The sequence below is a fragment of the Aegilops tauschii genome, chromosome 6, assembly GCF_002575655.3.
Source record: "Aegilops tauschii subsp. strangulata cultivar AL8/78 chromosome 6, Aet v6.0, whole genome shotgun sequence".
Taxonomy (NCBI): domain Eukaryota; kingdom Viridiplantae; phylum Streptophyta; class Magnoliopsida; order Poales; family Poaceae; genus Aegilops; species Aegilops tauschii.
Window position 1 is genome coordinate 236,558,831 of NC_053040.3, and position 17,083 is coordinate 236,575,913.

Genomic DNA, 17,083 nt, shown 5'->3' on the forward strand with positions numbered 1-17,083 from the left:
GGAACCTTTACATGACTTAACCATGATGTCATCCATGTATGCTTCCACATTCCGACTGATTTGAGTGAGCAGGCACTTATGTATTATACGCATGAATGTGGAACCAGCATTCTTAAGACCAAAGGGCATGGTGACATAGCAAAACCACCCGAATGGGGTGATAAAAGCTGTTTTTATTTCATCGGATCCATACAGTCGGATCTGATGGTACTCGGAATATGCATCCAGGAAAGACAACCGCTCACATCCCGCAGTCGAGTCGACTATCTGGTCGATGTGAGGAAGAGGGAAGTGATCCTTCGGCCAGGCCCGATTGATATGCTTGAAGTCGATACACATACGGAGTGAATCTTCTTTCTTAGGAACCATGACGACATTGGCGAGCTACTCGGAGTGGTAAATCTCTCGGATGAACTTAGCTGCCAGAAGCCGAGCCACTTCCGCGCCAATTGCTTTTCTCTTCTGTACGGCAGACCGTCGAAGATGCTCTTTGACTGGTTTTACCTTTGGGTCGACTCGCAAACAGTTTCTCAGCCAGTCCCCTGGGCACACCTGGCATGTCAGAAGGTTTCCATGCGAAGATGTCCCAGTTCTCACGGAGGAACTGGATGAGCGCTTCTTCCTATTAGCGGTCGAGTGTTGTTGAGATATGAGTCGGAGCAGCATTGAGATTAGTCGGGTGAATATGAACTGCCTTTGTTTCACCAGATGACTTAAATGCAGAATCTGAAGCAGGATTCTTAGCTCTCAACAAATCACTCGGATATGCAGTCTTCTTGTATTCTTCCATTTCAATTGCTGCCATTTGGTCATCGGCAATCTTTGAGCCCTTCTGGAGGCACTCTTCTGCTCGCTGCCGATTACCAGTGACTGTGATCATGCCCTTAGGGCTAGGCATCTTTAGTTTGAGGTACACATAACATGGTCGATCCATGAAATGAGCATATGCAGTCCTGCCCAGAATAGCATGATAGGCACTATGAAAATCCACAACTTCAAATGTCAACTTTTCCTTACGGTAATTGTTCGAATCATCGAGAACCACGTCAAGAGTGATCTGGCTGAGTGAATCGGCTTTCTTCCCAGGGATGACTCCGTGGAATCGCATGTTGCTTTTGCTGAGTTCGGACATCGGAATGCCCATCCATCGGAGAGTCTCAGCATACAGAATGTTCAAGCCGCTGCCTCCATCCATCAAGACCTTAATCAGTCGGGTGCCCCCAACGACTGGTTCAACCACCAACGCTTGCCTCCTGGGGGTGGCAACACGCGGGGGATGGTCGGACTGGTCGAATGTGATGGGTGTCTTAGACCACTTCAAATATGCCGGTGTTGCCGGAGCAACCATGTTTACTTCTCTGTTGATGACCTTCAATCGACTTTTGCTTTCAACGTCAGCAAAAATCACCAAAGTGGAATTGACGTTGGGAAAACCATCATCGTCTTCTTCCTTGTCCTCATCCTTGTCAGACTCCTTCTCTTTCTCACTGGGCTGTTTCTCTCGGAACTGTTGGATTAAGAGCCGACATTGCCGAGTGGTATGTTTGGGGTAGATCAGATTACCCTCTTCATCCTTCTTGGTGTGAACGTGACATGGCAAATCCAACACATCATTTCCTGCTTGATCTTTTACCTTCTTGGGGATCCAGGGCCCTTTGGGCTTCCCCTTGAATTTTCCTTGACTCACGACCAAAGCTTCACCAGGACCTGCTGGCTCGGCTTTGCGTTTCTGCTTCCGACCTCCTCCGGCATCTTGGGCGACTGGTTTGCCCTTTCCACTGCGGAGTCGATCTTCTTCTTCTCCATTGGCATACCGAGTGGCTATTTCCATCATTCGGGTCAGAGTCATGTCTCCCGTCCGACCGAATTTCAGGTTAAGCTCCCGATACCGGACGCCCTCCTTGAAGGCGCAAACTGCTTGATGCTGAGATACATTTTTCACTGTGTGATGCAAAGTGGTCCACCTCTGAATGTAATATCTCAAATCTCATTCGGCTTTTGGACACAATGTTGCAATTCAGCCAACCCTGCTGGTCGTTTGCAAGTACCCTCAAACGTTCTGACAAACACTCGGGCTAGCTCTTCCCACCTGAATATACTGCCTAGGGCCAACTGATGCAATCATGCTCTAGCCGAACCTTCTAACATCAGAGGAAGATGCTTCATAGCTACCTCATCATTTCCACCACCGATCTGTACAGCCACTCGGTAATCTTCCAGCCAAGTGTCAGGCTTCGACTCACCGGTAAACTTACTAACCCCAGTCGCGAACCTGATGTTGGGAGGGATCTCAGCAGCTCTGATGGCTCTGCTAAAACACTCGGGACCTGAAACATGTACTCTGCTTCCACTCGGGCGATCTCTGTCTTGCCCTTCTCTGTGTGCTCGGTTTCTGTCGACTAGACCTTCCACCAAAATTGATATCGCATCAAATCCTGGCTCTCTTGAGTCGACTGGCAACCTCCGCTCATCGCTGTACGGGCGCCTGTCATCATAATGTCGGGGCACGTATGATCCGCCCCTCGGAGGGGGCGTAGGCACTCGACGGTGGTCGTCACGGCCGAGTCGATTATCATACTGCTCATGGTTCCGACCCAAATATTGCTCTTGACGATGCCCTCGCCCTTCACGCCGCTGAGGCGATCTAGGGCTGTGAGCCGACTGGACTGTATCGACCTCCACAGATCTGCTATGGATTCGGTTCCGTGATTGAGACACTGTTGTGTTCTGCTCTCCTGCTGCCCGGAGCAAAGTCCAGATCTGCATCAAACCTCTTCCAGCCTCCGACTGGGACAGCTGAATAGACTCTGCTATACGGGCTGCAGCTGTAAGATTCTGAATCGGAGTGCGGTATACCTGAGGTTGAGACGGGAACAGTTGTCGCTGCCGTCGACTGAACTCAGGAATCTGCCGCCGAGCCCGCTCGTCGAGTGCATGTTGAAGGTTCTCCAGTCGAGTGCGCTCAGCCAAAGTGGCCAGGCGCGCCTCCTCCAAGGCCCGAGCCTTAGAGGTCTCTCCAACGATGGGCATGTGAAGCGCCTCCATGTTGCGGCGGTGAAGTTCCTCCCTCTACTGCGAAGACAGGGTTTTGGGGTGGTACCCTTCATGAACGCGCGATGGATCGCCGCCGTCATCGCCGTCACCGTTGCGAGCGCATGCCAGGGGGGCTGCGCGGTGTGTCGACCATCAGGACCTCTGCCACAGGATCGCTGTTGTCACACTCGGACATGGTCTCGACGGAGCCAGTCGATAGATTGAACAGGCCGTAGAGAGATTCATCGGGCTCGATGGTCGCGACTTGAGGGGTGTCCGACTGGCGTGCCACCGCATGTTTCACCCATCGCTGAAGCCGCGACCGACCGGATCGCTTGCGACAGCGAACAGCGGGGAGCGAAGACACCGCGGGAGCAGACCAATACTGGGTCGACGGCTGCCGCAGAAGGACGTCGCGAACACACGCGCGACAATGCGTCGCCCCGCGGACGGGGAGTGTCTCGATGTCGAGAGGGGCCTCCTTGAGCCAGGCGGAGTCGTCGGCGACGAAGACGAGCACGCCGAGACGGATCTCGCGGCCCTCAGCCAATCCACTACTAGAAACCATGATGATGAGAATCGGAAAAACTGCAACATCACCGGAAAGTCGCTAAGACACCTGCCCCACGGTGGGCGCCAACTGTCGTGGTTCTAAGTCTGACAGTAGAACGGGGGGTAGGTATGAGGAGGCAAGGTCCTAGCTATGGTGAAGTTGTGCACGCAAGATTTACGAGTTCAGGCCCTTCTCAGAGGAAGTAACAGCCCTACGTCTCAGTGCCCTGAGGCCGGTCGATTGGATTATGCATGAAGTTACAGGGGGTGCGAACCCTTGTCCCAGAGGAGGGGGGTGGCTTATATAGAGTGCCCCAAGACTCCAGCCCTCCTCCGTTACATAGGGTTCAATGTACATAAAGAGGGAACGTTACTGGTAATGCCAACATTAAAGTCATATAAATGATCATTAAGACTACGGTGTGAACGCCCGACCGTAGTCATTCAGAGTGACCTTAGATCTTTTGTTCTCCGAGTGGTTTCTGGTATGGTCGAATGAATATATCCTGGTCGAATGGAATTGGGCTATCCGGCTGAACCCATAGTCGAGTGGGTCATGTCCTGTGGTGATTTCAGTCGGTAGAATCTGCTGTCCTTTGAATGTCCTTGACTGTAGGGCAGTGTCCTTGGGTAGGGTGCTTAGATCAGGTCTATTTCCCTAGCCTAGGTACATGTCATCGTCAGCTTAGTCCTTTGAAAATCTGAGAGCTTGGAGTGATTGCCATACTGATTCCATTCTACCCAACCATAGCTTGCACACTTTTCAATAGATCAAGCAGATCCTTGTTTCTTCTTTCTTCGAACATGCACATGATCAGTTCAGTGGTTGGTGGATGTGGTGGTGGTGGAGGCGGTGGTTGTGGATACGGCTCAGGGGAATGCCCTGCATGTCTTGCTGAGCGATGAACATGGACATCCTCACCAGTGTGACTGCTCCTGCCTCCCCTCGTCATCCTATTTTTTTCCTGCATGAAGAAACCGAGATGAGCAACATCCATAAACGGGGAAGAAAAACGAACGACAAACCCGAAGAAAAAGTGATAAAAACCAGGGTGAATAAAGAAAGTTCCAACATAATTATACATAGACTAATACATGAACGAAAACATTATGACAAGTACGACTACACCCAACACCGCGGCAACCTTGTCTATGAGCTAACAAACTATGGCTCCATGGCTGCAGAAGAGTCCTCCTCAGGCTCGGATCCTTAACTGATGACCGTTAACGGAGACCTCCGGGTTAAAGGAAACATGGCGATGCTGCCTCGAGGACTCTCCCTCAAGGGCAGGTCTAGGGCGAAGCATTGGAGCTGCGGGAGTAGAGAGAAGCAAAGCCTACTCGGCAGGAGACTCATGAGGGGTCACTATCGAGGTGGCCGAGGTACTCTAAGGGGTAACTGGAATAGTAGGAGGAACAGAGACTGGGGAAATAAATGGGGTAAATCTGATAGTAGGTGGGGTGGAACCAACTCGAGCGGCAGCAAGAGCTGTACGGGTATGAGTCAACTCTCGGGCTAACTCAAAGATCAAAAGATAACTGGCAGTGATATAGCGAGAAAGGTGGCTAGAAGAACGATCGCACGACGGATTAATTAAATGGAAACGTATACACCCGTTCTCGAACAGAGACGGGTAGAAGTAGAAACCTGGGTGGGTCTGCATGCGAACCTCGCTGTAGCGCAAGTCTACAAGAGCCTCGAATGCGGCAAACTGGATAGCCTGAGCTGGTGTGGAAGCAAAACCACCTTTAGAGGAACGATTGTAAGCACCGGAAGGGGAACTGTGATGTAGAGTGACCTCCACGTAATACTCGTACACTGAGTCCGCCAGATGCTCCCGATACACCTGCTACACTGGATCATCACCATCGAGGTAGAGTCGATGCCACACATTCTGAAGCAGATGCGGCGAGGTGTAGGGTGTTGGCTCAGACTGGTACGGGTACGGAACTGGAGCCATCTACACTCACAACTATTAGACGGTTAGCAATAACAATAAATCAAATGCATGCAATGCAGCAACCAGATACAAATACTACCAGCACTCAAGACTAACTAGCTACCGTTCAACTAATGCGTCGGTGGTCTAGCTTTTCCTACAGTTCACGTGGCTCTGATACCAAGCGTTGTGGCATCCCGGCTCAGAGCAACCGGTTTACCTTGCATTGCCGGCCCAGAGATCTAGTCTTCTGGCAACACACAACAACTTGGTACAGAAAACAACCGCTTTATTGATGCTAGCGGAAACACAGGTTCGATATTACATCAGGTAGCGAGGCCAAGCGGCACACACGGTCCAGCTTAACAGTATGTACATTACTTAATGAACATGAAGGGGCCTCGATCACGACAACTACGCGGCAGCAGAACGACGACGAAGCGAAACTCCATAGCACAGGGACACCGATGTGGACACGACCTAGACATGGGAAGCACTCGATCCAGTAAGACTTTCCTGAAAGCTGGCATGACAAGCTAGGTCAGTACATTGAATGTACTTGCAAGCTCACAACAAGTAGAAGCATAATGACAAACAATAAGATCACAATTAAGCAGGTTAAATGCAAGGCTACAACATACTACTCATGAAGTGAACATGCTTGTGCACCGAGTCCCTGGGACTCCCTTACCATACGAGTTACCTTGTAACCAACATCGTCAATACGGTGATCACTCCCGGATCACAAAGGAAACTAACTCATTGGTTCCAACCACAACCATCTTCATGGTTTCAACAATCCCATCACATAATCAGTGCCTACTATGTAACTTTAGTGTGCAAGATTAACTTATTTATGTTGATCCATGGTGTGACCTACTACGAACTGTGTCCGTAACCAAGGACACGGCTATCGATAGATTTAACACACACTCTTCAGAGGTTAACACACCGTACCCACATCACGGAATCCATGGCCTCGAACTCCCATTTGGGTGGACCAACGACATTCCGACAGAACCAACCCATTGCTATGACACTCTCCCGGCCACTCCGACCAACTCCCCTTCGGGCTAAGTCCTGGGTGGCCCCGATGTCAACTCGTGACATCCAACGACCACCATCGTGGCAAAACATAAACGGACCCAAACGGGGACATGGTACCATAACAACAACAGGCACACAAGGTTATGTCTGCTTACCAGGCCAGGGTACCGCACGCCCATAACCTTTCCTCGTTGGAGGCACCGACTAGAGGCATGACAACGGACCGAATAAGGGCCTTCCCATAAAGGCAAATGTGGTTGCACTTGGAAGCTCGATTTGGTGGCAGCATGACTCGATCAACATTATGTTCAAGTTGAATTATCATCAGGTTTAACTTCAAATAAAAGAACTCGAGCCATAGTATGCCATGAACATGCAACTATATTCACATCTCACTGAAATGAAATGGATCGACATCATAGAATCAATATGCATGCACTACTAATCATTTTGAGACACTGGTTTTAACTCAATCATTTTTAGTTATGACATTATCATGATGAAAATAATAAACCATTTTATGAGAATAATACTGATCATTACCAAACCATAGTCATGCTATCAAAATAACACTACTGCATCAAACTAGCTAGTCCATCCACTCAAGTACTACACCAAGCTAAGCAATTCAAGCATAAAAAATAACATAAGCAATATTATTTAAATGATTTAATGCATGAAATAAGCGATATTCAAGTTGGAAAATCATAGTTATTGAAATGACACCATGTGAATATTTGTGGTGGCTTGCCTTAGCACAGAGGAGGGTCACACTCCTCCGGTTCTCCTCAAGGCGAGAAATTCTGAAATATCAAGAACCATTCTGAAATTCACTAGAAATTCTAGGCAGCAAGGAAAAATCTCAAATTTGGTGTGCTGCTAGAATATTTTAATACAAAACCAATGCAGAAAGAATCAACTCATTTGGACTTTAGGTTAGGAGTTAGAGCTGGTCAAAGTTGCTTGTCAAATTAAATAAAATTTGAATAAATAGAAAAACTAGGGGGTAACGTTAAAAGTGTATTCAGCGAATACGCCTCCACTCATACCGCTTCGGGCGCGAGTGGAGGGGCTGACAGCGGTCCCTGCCCATTAGGATTTTAGAGAGGGGGAAGAGAAACAGAGGAGGGGCGGCCAATCTGAGAGGGAGGGATGGAAGGAGGAGACTCAGGCGCAACTGCTCGACCCGTAGCAAGGCAGGAGGTGGACGGAGTCGCTCGGAAACAACATCTGCAGCGGCGGCGGCGGGTGAGGTTCGCTGGAGATGAAGAAGACGACGAGAGCTAGCGACTCCAGGGGCTCTAGAGAGGTCGGCTAGCACCTGTCACCAGGAAGTCGTCGGAGAAGAGACTCGGGCTCGAGGGGCACTAGAGAGGTGGGGGCGACAGGAGGGGATCGCCGGCGAGCTCGGGAAGGGAACGGTGGCCAGAGGCCTGCCCTGCTGGGCTGCGGCTATCTACGGTATTGTGGAGGTTGAGCGAGTGTGGTGGGATGCTCGGAGAGGCAAGGGGAGGGCTCTATATATAGCCAGAGGGAATGGGGGTCTCGGGCTCCGTCGGAGAGCTCTGGAAGCGGCGCACGGCGACAAGGGCGTCTATGAGAGGGGGAGAAGATGCCAGGGCTCACGCGGCCACTGTGCAACCTCGAGGACGAGCACAGGGCACACGGGAGGGGGCCTGACTCCAGCACGGGTGCACTGTGCCCTCTAGCGCGGGGTGCTCGTGATCGCTGCGGCGGCTTCAGCGTTGTTGAGCGGTAGCGAGTGGTCTAGGTGATGAGGCGAAGCTGGTGGTGCGGTGCGGCAAGTTGGGCACGACGCTGAGACGGGCACACACGGAAGAGAGGCTCGGGTGCAGCGCAGAGCGCGTTGTTGTCATGCCAGAGCCCGTGTCCTCACGCGGTCACCGTGTGCACTGTGCCAACGCGGTGCCTAGGCGATGCCAAACCATGTCTGGGCTGTCGACCGTGCAGTGTTTAGTCTAGGAGTGGAGATGGCACACTGCAAGGGTGAGTAGATTGCCCAAGGCAGTGGCTGCAAGTTTCTGGACAGAATCTTGTGCACTGTGTTTGGAGAGGTTCTACAAAGAGTTTAGGGATGATCTATTGGGGTTAAGGCTTACTTAGGAGGGTAATGAAGCTCAAGAAAAATCAGCTCCATTGCATCAAGGAAAAATACACTTCCTTTGTATAGTGCATTTTCAGGGCAGAATGCAAATGATTTTCCCTAGCAAAAATGGGTCACATGACCACATGATATTCTTGCATAGGGTGATGAGGCACTGTCCAAAGGGTGTAGGAATTTTCTCAGATTTTTGGAGGCAAGAAACAGAGGGGTTGCTTTGGAGTGAATGTGAAAATATTCCATTTTCAGGGTGAAAATGAATATTTTCCTTAGAAGAAAAATATTCCAAAGCAATATGATGATGAACGAGAGGTCAAGAGAGGTGGTGGGGGTGAGAGGAGTCACTTGGGTGAAAATCAAAACAATGCCCAAGTGCTAAGTCCAAATGAATTAACTCAAAACCCATTTTAAAAGCAAAAGGCAAATGAAAGTCATGATGGCAAAAACCAGGGTGTCACACTCTCTCCCATGTTTCCGGGGTGGTGCGGGCCCCCTAGACGTGTGGTGGCACAGCCGATCTGATCTCTGCGGTGCGGCGGATGGCTGGGACAGCCGGTGGGAGGTCGGCCTGTCCTCGGACGGCGACGGCTTGGCGCGCAGGCGGCCCAGTCACGGGCGGTGGTCGGGGCTGTGGGCACAGTGGCTGGCCCTTCGGGTGGCGGCGGCGGCTGCGGTCTAAGGCGGCCGGCTTGGCTGTGGTGGCGTGCATGCTGCCATTCAGATCGGCGGCGGCGGCATGGAGGGCCTGGTGTTCTCGTCGGCGGCACCACCGTTCAGATCTGTTCTGACCGGTGTAGCCGGCGGTGGTGGTCATCTCTTCCGTCAGAGGTGGTCGGCCTGAGGCTGGGTGTTCAGATCTCGAGATCCATCATCTAGTACCGGATGCGAGTCGGGAACACGTAGTTGCCGGTGAAAACCGAGCCGGTGGCGGGCGATGGCGGCGTTCCGCATCGTTACCTTGATGAAGGCATCGTTATGTGACTACCGTTAACCCACTCGTACTACTCCGGGGGAAACCCTAGGATCTGGTCTTCCAGAATGGACGATGGCGGCATTGTGGTGTCGTTTCTCTCTTGGGTGCATCGTTTGTGGAGCAGTGCTGGAAGATAGAGGCAGGAGGTGGAGCGGCTTCATCTTGCAAAGAGCTTCGTGGAAATGTCAAGTAATGCCTGGCTGACAGGTGCTACACTTTGTCATGCCTATTCGGCAGGTGCTACGCACAACAGATTTTCCAAAGACTTCAAGCTACACTACTGCAGGATGCTGCTCACGCGACACTACGATCAGAGACCCTTCGACGAAACTGTGTGCGATGCAATAATCACAAACCGTGGTGTAAAAAACCGTCAAAAAAGGTGCAAAACATTTGCGATGGAGGATGCATCAAACACAGTTTAGGTTTTAGTTGCGTGTGCGATGCAGGACATACGGTGCATTTCAATTAACTGTTTGTGATGAGGATGAACAAAAGAAACGGGCAGCCAGATGGAGGTGTGTGCGATGTACAGCTTACGGTTCACTCAGATGAATTGTTTGTGATTAGGCAACACAAAAGAAATGGTCAGCCAGATCAAGGTGTGTGCGATATACGGCATGCGGTTCACTCGGATGAACTGTTTGCGTTGAGACAAGAGAACAGAAACAGTTCAATATATCAAGATGTGTGTGATATGCGGCAAACAAGTCTGTAATCAGAAATGTGTGCGAAGACCGATAATAACACAGACGTTTGCTTCTAATAAGACATGTGTGTTGTGCGATGGGATTGCATACAGAACAACATATATATATACACACACTTATAAGGACATGGTTGCATAACCGAATTAAACATCCACTTACATAGGTGGCTACTACAGCCATGGCATTTGCACACACCAAAGTAAACTATTACATGCATAATTACATATGTGGCTACTACACACATGACATTTCCACACACCAATAAAGTAAACTATATATTACATGCATGATTAACTAACATAAACGATCATCTGATCATCATCTACTTCTTGTCACGCTTGCTCTGCTTGTGGCTCGATCCGGGCTCGTCGATTTGGGTAACGAGGCACTTCCTCATGTCAATGATTCGCCTGTGCATCTCGTAGCATGTGTACACGCTCTTGGTCGTGAATCTGAGGTGAGGTTCATCCAGTTGCCAGATCCAGGCCCTGTGCGAGGATAGGGGACTTGTTCTCTGGACATCCTGCTTCATCTTTTTGTAGTAGGGGTCGATGATGGCCGAGGCGAGTTCGACCAGGGAGTACTTCTTCGTGCTGCCGCAGACCCTGTAGTGGTCACGGATTTCGACAAGGTTCTTGCAGGCCAAGCCCGTAACACTGAGCGCTTTTACATCGTCGGTGGTTTCCACTGTGGCGAACTTTTAGTCGGTGCTGTTGAAAAACCTGTTGAAATGGTCGCAAGGCTCTGTGGCCATGCAGTAGTGGTAGATGAGGACATGACGGCGCACGCACAACTGGGCGACGGCAACCTTCTGATCTATGACGGGATGACCGTCGGTGTACTGGAGGTCAATGCCGACCACCTTGTACTTGTCTCAAGCAAGCAACTGCTCAACGCTGTTGATGTAGTCGTCCACCACGGCCGGGTCGATGGTGTACACCACCGAGAGATCTGTCTCCCTCGCGTGGGTCTCCACTCTATGCTCGCCGAACTCCATTGGAGCGCCGCTAGACATCCCCTCTCTATGTGTCGTCGTGGGTGTGCTTGTTGTGTTGTGGGGCGTGATCGAAAGGTTGAAGAGACTAAGGTTATAATGGCGCGAGAATTAAAGGGGAAGCCGAACGGCCAGGAATATCGGCAGGCCCTAATGGCAGTTCTAATTTGCAGCACGTAACTCCATCGTGCTGCACGTAACTGCATCGCGTGGCAACGCGCGCGGCGCAACTGCATGCATATGGGGCCCCCGACGTGATCGTGCGCACGCCCAACCGCTGGCAGAGCGCGCGCGGAGGGACATGAGCAGAGCGCTCCGCGGTCGCCTCAACGGCGAGCAACCATATATATATATATATATATATATATATATATATATATATATATATGCATATAGCAGTTGAACACGCAAGGAAAAGCTATCCACAAGTCGAGCGCGCCGCGGCGCCTAACGGCGAGCAGAGCTTGCCGAGGGACGCGAGCAGAGGCCGGCACAGTGATACGTGGCAAATAAGACGAACTATGTGAGCGATGTCGGAGACATCAAGCACGAATCAGATTAGAGTTGCGTGTGCCATACGTGGCATACAGTTGATCCATCCGAGCTGTTTGTGATGGAATAAGCCGTATATAGCGCTCCATCCTATTAGTTGAATTAACCTCGAGGTCCATGTTTTGGAAACATGTCGTAAAGTAACGGGATAGACCTTCATTCAAGCCAATCAACATGTGTTCAAAAAACAAAAAATATCAAAAAGTAACGAGATAGACACTGGCAGCACAACTTATAAATTGACGGATGGAGTACTAGTTACAGTGATGCATATAATTAAGCAAAGGGATCGCACATGTCTATATTGACTGGAACAAGAATGCAATAGCACAATAATAATTAAGGCCACGATGATGCAATCGCAGTGGTGGTTACAGGAGGCAAGAAGAAAGATGCATCCATCAACGTACGACCTCCTCCTCCTCAACTCAGTGCCCCAGGCCACCAACCGGTGGCTAAGGAGCAGCGGCTTTTGTGGCAAGGTCAAGGTGCTTCTCAGCAAAGGCATCCAAGGCTTCCAGCCGGCTGAAGAAGGCCAACTTCATAGCGTCCTCACTGGCCTTGTAGATACCTATGTACATGATTTGCTCGTACACATGGATGTGTAGGTCCACGGATTCTTGCAGGGCGAGGCGCCTCGCGGTGAGCGCGACCTCCAGGTGGACATTCTTCATGGCGTAGGCGGGCAGTCGCAGGGCCACCAGTGCTTGAAAGAGGTTCCGACCATGGAGGCCGATTAGGGTGGCAGGCAATGAGGGGCCTGGGCGTGCGGGCTGGAGGAGTACGGCAATGTCGTCCGCGAGCTTCTTGACGACAGTGAACCTGTTGGTGGTGCAAACGATCATCTGGTTCAACTGAGAGTCGTAGCTGACGTCGACGGCGGATCCACCAGCCAGTCGCCAACACCATTTGGAGACGATCCACGGTGCCATGCCGCAGGCCGGTGTCATGGACCATCTGGCACAGCCGCTGGCCGCTCGCACGCATCACCACCATGGGTCTGGAGTGAAAACTTTTGCGCTTATTAGTGTAGGTGCTTAGGCAAATGCTTAGGTGCGTACGATGTGGTAGATGCATTGGAATGGAGGGGCGCCTTTATATGAGTGCAAACTGCGTTGCATTCACATCGTGCTGCCTCTTTTCCCGGTCCTCCTCCCATTACTTCCATCATGCATTCACACGATGCTAATTGAAGGAGGATGCATCATTGGCCGTTCAACGTTTCGGGAACCGCTACCCTCTCCCTCGTCTGCATTAAAGCCGTATTGGGAACTACGCCGCCCCTGTCAAATCGAATAGTACTGCGTCGCCCGCTACACGCCCTCCTGAACACGCCTCCTCGCCTCCATCTATGCTCAATTACTGAATTTTAGTTGCAAAAATTAGATACTTCTAGTGATTTTTAGCTTCATATTTTGACAAATCGCAATGTTACAAGGTTGACAAATGGCAATGTTACTAGATCAACAAATGTCAATATTTCCAGTTTGACAAATGGCAACATACCCAATATGACAGATGCAAATCTTACCAAATTGTTTGTAAGTGGTTGCACACAGGTCATCCAAAAGAACCGTTTGCATTCAAGAGATGCACAAATCCTGCTCTCACTTTGCATACGGGTGTTCTATCTAAAATGTTTGCGATCAAGAGCCATTAAAACCAAGACACGTGGCCTCACGTTTGAGATATTAAATTGGCAGCTGTTTTTTCAAAATGCCTTTGTTGGCTATTATTCGAGTGCGCCTTCTCTCAAAATGGACGAAAAATAACACAGCATGTCGGGTGCCATTCCATGATAGCATGCCAAGTTTCATGAATTTTAGACGAGTTCTGGATTTACTAGAATTTAAAAACAAAGTGTCTCAACGTTTGCTGACAATCAACGATGCCCTGGTGTTTGAAATTCATTCCCATTTCTTGCATTGGACCTAAGCATGCACCCAAGAACAAAGATTTGATTTTTCAACCAACTTATATGCACTGGAGCATGTGCATGTAGTTCAAATTTGAATTATGCACATAAATGCATTGATAACTCAGTTAATGCATATAAAATGTCCAAACGAACCCCGAAAAATCCCAAAAATGGACACAACACTCGTGTTGTTCCATGTTGACACTAGGACAAAAATTGAAATCGAGAAGAGGCAATGGATATTAATTCGTCCCCAAAGGTAGGGCGTTCCCTACCGAAACCATCAGGCTTGTTGTGAGAAGCATATCACCAAACCTGTCCCAAATGGGACAAAAAATTTACCACAGCATGTTGATGCCGCTCCATGATAGCATGCCAAGTTTCATGAATTTCTGACGAGTTTTGGATTTACTAGAATTTAAAAACCAAGTATCTCAATGTTTGCGGCCGAATGACGGTGGCAGGGTGTTTGACATTCATTCCCATTTCTTGCATGGGACCTAAGCATGCAACCAATGACACATATTTGATTTGTCAACCAATTTATATGCATTAGAGCATGTGCATGTAGTTCAAATTTGAATTATGCACATGAATGCATTGAAAACTTAGTTAATGTATAAAAATGTCCAAGCGAACCCCGAAAAATCCCAAAAATTGACACAACACTCCTGTTGCTCTATGTCGAAACTAGGAAAAAAATTGAAATCGAGAAGAGGCAATTGATATCATTTCCTCCCCAAAGGTAGGACGTTCCCTACTGAAACCATCACGCTTGTTGTGAGAAGCTCTGGTTTGTGAGAAGCATATCCCCAAACCTGCCCCAAATGGGACAAAAAATTTACCACGGCATGTTGATGCCGCTCCATGATAGCATGCCAAGTTTCATGAATTTCTGACGAGTTTTGGATTTACTAGAATTTAAAAACCAGGTAACTCAATGTTTGCGGTTGAGTGACGGTGGCAGGGTGTTTGACATTCATTCCCATTTCTTGCATGGGACCTAAGCATGCAACCAAGGACACTGATTTGAATTTTCAACTAATTTATATGCATTAGAGCATGTGCATGTAGTTCAAATTTGAATTATGCACATGAATGCAGAGAAAACTCAGTTAATGTATAAAAATGTCCTAGCGAACCCTAAAAAATCCCAAATATTGAAACAACACTCCTGTTGTTCTATGTTTACACTAGGGAAAAACTCAAAATCGAGAAGAGGCAACGGATATCGTTTCGTCCAGAAAGGTGAAATGTTCCCTACCGAAAGCATCACGCTTGTTGTGAGAAGCTCTGGTTTATGAGAAGCTTATACCCAAACCTGCCCCAAATGGACACATATAGGATTTTACAACCCATGTTGGTGCACCGGAGCATGTGCATGTAGTTTAATTTTTAATTGTGCACCTAAAATGGCTAGAAAACCAATTTAATGTATAAAATGTCCAAACGAAGCCTGAATAATTCCAATTCTATTATGACACACATATAGTTGCATGTCCACTGCAGATAAAAGGTCTAGCAATTCAAACACCATCCATTGCCATTGTGACCCCATTATGTAATTCAAATCAAGACGAAAAATCAAGTAGATCCCACACAGTTTATTATAACCAACCATGTGAGATGCAGCACAAAATATCTTGGAGCACCGTTGGAGTATAGTACGCATACGGCTTACGCGAGAAGGTGAGACAGCTACAGTCCACAACCTGCTCTGAATAAGGGACCGTGTCTGATGACACTTTGCGCGCCAGTTTTTTCGCTGAAGCGATTCCAAATTTTAGGCTTTCGCATAAATATCTACCTCGCCACCCCCTCCCCCTTACCAAAAGCCACATTTCCCCTGTTTCTGCCTTCCTTTCCAAGTTGAAACCTTCACTCCTTGCTTGCAGCGTCGCCTCCTCGCCGGCGACCGTCCTTCACGCTACTCGGACTCACCTATCCAGGCAGGTAATCCACACCGACCCCCATCCTCCTCCTCCTTCCGCATCCCACATGCCCCGACCGCCGGCGCGAGCGCGACACCTTCCACCCAAATCACTGACCCATCCACCAAATAAGCGCCGCCCTAAGCCATGGTGCACGCGGTATAGCCAGGATCTCAAGGAGCATTTGACAGCGGAGAAGCAAATCGCAGCCGCACGCGCGGATGAGGTCGCGATGGCTGCCATTCGTGCTGACCCCCAGATCTTGGAGGAGCACCTCGCCGTCGAGGCCACCATCGACGCCTCGTGCGCCGATGCCGCGACGCAGTTGGCTGCTTTAAACGACAGTTCATGGCGTTTTCTCCAGGCCACCGTCGGTGCCTTCGACGAAGACTACGAGGTGTTTTCTCAGCGTGCACGTGCTTACCTCATCTTGAGAGCCAGCAGGTTGGTGCCTGGAGCGGCTCAGGCAACTCACCACTACGACGAGGGAACCCATGATGTGGAGGCCTCGCCCTCTTCCATGTCCAAGGAGCCAATCATCATCGATATCTCCAACAATGAGGAGTAGCTTATCTTATTAGCTCACTATAAGGACCCATGTTCAGTTTGCTAGATACTGCCTTTCCTTCACAAATTCTAGTGGATTGTGTTATCTACTTTTACCATGCAACCATCTGCTCTAGAGTATATGTTCTATATGTCGTGTAATGTGGTGTTCAGTTAACTGTTTGGTTCAATTCTGCAAATGTGATGTTCAATTCTCCAGGGTGCAATTTTCCAAGTTATCAAGCATGCTTGGTTTGGTTAACTGTCCGATCGTCTATTAGGAGTATGTTATATTGTGCAATGTGGTGCTCAGTTAGCATTTGGTTCATTTGTTGTGGTGTTTAGTTAACTAGTTGGTTCAATTCTGCAATGTGATGTTCAATTGTTGTGGGTGCGTTCTGGTATTGTATCCATGTGAGAAATAAATCGAATTTGGATGTACTATATACATGAGAAGCAAATACAATTGCTATATTTCCAGGTTGTTAAGCATGCTTGGTTTGGTTAACTGTCTGATCTTCTATTAGGAGTATGTTATATTGTGCAATGTGGTGCTCAGTTAATGTTTGGTTCATTTGTTGTGGTGTTTAATTAACTGCTTGGTTCAATTCTGCAATGCGATGTTCAATTTTTGTGGCTGCATTCTGTTATTGTATACCATGTGAGAAATAAATTGAATTTGGTTCTAATAAATACATGAGAAACAAATACAATTGCTATATTTCCAAGTTCTTAAGCATGCTTGGTTTGGTTAACTGTCTGATC